The sequence below is a fragment of the Apis dorsata genome, unplaced genomic scaffold, assembly GCF_000469605.1.
Source record: "Apis dorsata unplaced genomic scaffold, Apis dorsata 1.3 scaffold_221, whole genome shotgun sequence".
Lineage (NCBI taxonomy): Eukaryota > Metazoa > Arthropoda > Insecta > Hymenoptera > Apidae > Apis > Apis dorsata.
Genome location: NW_006263503.1, coordinates 12,867 through 15,776, shown reverse-complemented (window position 1 = coordinate 15,776; position 2,910 = coordinate 12,867). Strand labels below are relative to the sequence as shown.

The following is a 2,910-nucleotide window of genomic DNA, read 5'->3' as shown; positions in this document are numbered from 1 at the left end:
GGGGGGGGGGGGGGGGGGGAAGGGAGAAACAATACCTCTTCTCTTCAACATCGTCGATCTAACTTTCCAAGCGCAAAACTCGTTCTCATATGCTTGTTATACAAACTTGTGCCTATATATGCGTGACAGTATGCGTGTATACATAGGGATGCGAGAGTCAACATTGATTTTGCCGACGACTGATACAACCCCGTCGGCACGTTTAATTAGAACATGGCGACTTTAATACAAGCGCACGACAACAAGAACAACAACAGCGCCCCTTCCCACCCATCCGCTCTCTCTCCACCTTTACATCGTCTCCTCGTTCATCCACACACGCTTCCACGATATATTTCGCGATTTTTTTTCAACTTACGAATCTTTCGAATCGACGAAAACTCGTTTTCTTTCCGTTAATCTATCGAAGGGGTCGCTTATCTACCTAGCCTAACGCGGTCTATGCTAGTGCCAAACACCCCTCTCTCTCTCTCTCTCTCATCCATCATTGTCATCGTCGTCATCGTCATCGTTTATTATTATTATCATCCTAGTATTCCAGTTTGTTCGAATCACGCCCACTCCTCTTTACATCACTCACTCACGTCACTCGTCATACATATACGCGATTCTCGTTTCCCTTTGTTCAATCTTCCTGCTCTCTCACGCGTTCTTTCTCTCGCTCTTTTTTTATCACGCATACGTCCACACACACACATACACTCACATACGTATACACGTGCACGTACAATGGGATCACACAGGACGCATCAGACCGAGATACGATGTTCCCTGGGTTAACGTAACGATATTTCTACTTAATTGAACGCTTGTAAAGTTTTTCTGGGGATACGAATATTTGTGTTTATAAAAATAAGTAAAGCAGGTAATGATATTAAAGTAGATATAAATTTGCATCAACGATATCAAACTATACGAAGGAGAAACGTTTACTCTAGGAACACCGTACATACATGTATCCAATGTATACATTCTCGCGCTAAGGACTATATTCTCTACACGCCTAAGCTACACATGAAAACATCCTATCTACATTAGAGCCAATCGACATTCCACGGAGTCAGTTTATTGTTATTATTACTTCTTTTTTTGCTGTTTTTTATCTTTTACTCTTATTTTTCTTTACTCTCGTTTTATATGTGTGTGTGTGTATATATATATATATTTTTTTTTTCTTTTTCTGGAAAAAAGACGAAGAAAAACTCGGACGGGGACAAACGTCGTTTTCCCGTCCTAGAGAGAGAAGAACGATCGTCAGTTTTTTGTTCGACCCCGAGGAACGCTCGACAGTTTGTTACGTCTAATCGTTAGAGTAATTCTAAGGTTTGCTTATGTCTTACGAATGGTATGATACAGTATACGACTTAAGGAGTTACTCGCTTCATCGACAGAGGTACACCTTTCCACAATGAGGGGTAAGTTCCATTTTTTTCCCCTTTCTTTCTTTTTTTTTTTTCTCTTTTTTATTTAACCTTGTCTTAATTTAAGGATCCACGGTCGATAACTAGGAATCGATTGGAGACCTACCCCTGTGTTCCGTGCATAGATAGAGCGACCGCATCTCTCGATTTATCGACTGAAAATCGATGTGATGAACGCGGATTTCGTACGTTCTGTTTTTTTTTTTTGATATGACTCGACGTTGTACTTTATCAATCTCGATAATTGCGACTCGTGCTTCCAGTTCCATCGATGGATTCGCGTTCACCCGGTTCGTCCTCCATTACGCTTTATTGCCTTCTCTGGTGTCGATTTGGCGGCCAACGAGGACTTCTCGAATTACCTTTTCAGATCTATGCCTCTTTTACCTTCAAAAACAGAGAAGTTGCAGAGAATTCCTGAGCTGAGTTAAGATTAAAGAATATTTCCATTTCCATGATTGTCTTTCACCGTTGCTGTAATTCGATTTAAATTCGTTTTTTTAACAATTGATTTTCTTCTTAGGCTCTCGATCGAAATTAACGAATTTTGTTCCAAGATTTTCGAAGAGTTGCGTTATTATACCACCGGGTGAACACGGTTGCACGATTCGTCTGCTTGGAAATTTACTTCGATCCGATTCTTTCTCGCGTCTTGCTTCGTTGTGAACGTGTGTGTATTCGCGTTTCCAGAAAACGACGAGAACATGCGGTTCCTCTATCTACGTTACTTGTTATCGTAACAAATAAGTTAAAAGAGTTTATAATACACGCATTGCTCTTGGCCCGAATCGAACATGTACACATTTCTCGCGTAGAACGATCAAGCTTATTTTGAATGTCGATTATCGTTATGGATTCGTGTGTGTGTGTATCTCTGTGTGTGTGTGTATGCGCGTGGGTGGTTGATTGGTTGGTTCATTGTTATCATCGACAATTCGACGAACCGTTCACGAAATTGTTCGATCGCGCCACTAAACGGGGATATATGCCTCGTTAAAATGCGCATGTTCGATTCCATCCAGTCGGAAACGGCGACATTTCTCAGCGGAAGTACGCCGGTTTGTTATTCGCGTACAAGGCGACGTCCTTTCAGGACGGGATAATTCTCGACACGCGGTTTATCGCGGCGTTATCACGGATAATTAAATTTAGAGAACAGATCGAGGGGATTCTAAAAATCTTATATGATATTTTAATAATATATATTCTCGAAAATTTCTAACGAGAGAGAGAGAGAGAGAGAGAGAGAGAGAGAAAAGAATTTAAAGAGATCGATTTAAAAAAATTATTAATCAACGTGAGAAATTGTATTTTTCTAGAAAAAATTATTTATTGTATCGGCAATAATCAGACGACGAGGTGATAAAACGTCGAGATAAAACGAGAATAACGAGAATAACGTCTTGCGAACGTACCCTGTACTTACTTGTAATCCATTATATTGTATGTACAATGTTCTTACAATAAATTCGAGCGCACCGTCGACCGT

The 2,910-nt window shown here is 40.4% G+C and overlaps 2 protein-coding genes across 2 annotated transcripts in view; both read right to left on the bottom strand.

The window, feature by feature from the left end:
* The window catches only part of LOC102672254 (MAU2 chromatid cohesion factor homolog), an 8,870-nt gene extending 5,989 nt beyond the window's left edge, over positions 1-2,881 (bottom strand). Inside the window, exon 1 of the mRNA XM_031510322.1 lies at positions 2,848-2,881. The gene's annotated coding sequence lies outside the window, so the exon portion shown is untranslated. The remainder of the gene's footprint in view (positions 1-2,847) is intronic.
* The window catches only part of LOC102677794 (DNA-binding protein D-ETS-3-like), a gene marked incomplete at its 5' end in the record, with an annotated part of 13,073 nt that overhangs the window by 526 nt on the left and 9,637 nt on the right, over positions 1-2,910 (bottom strand). The gene's annotated exons all lie outside the window — the stretch shown is intronic.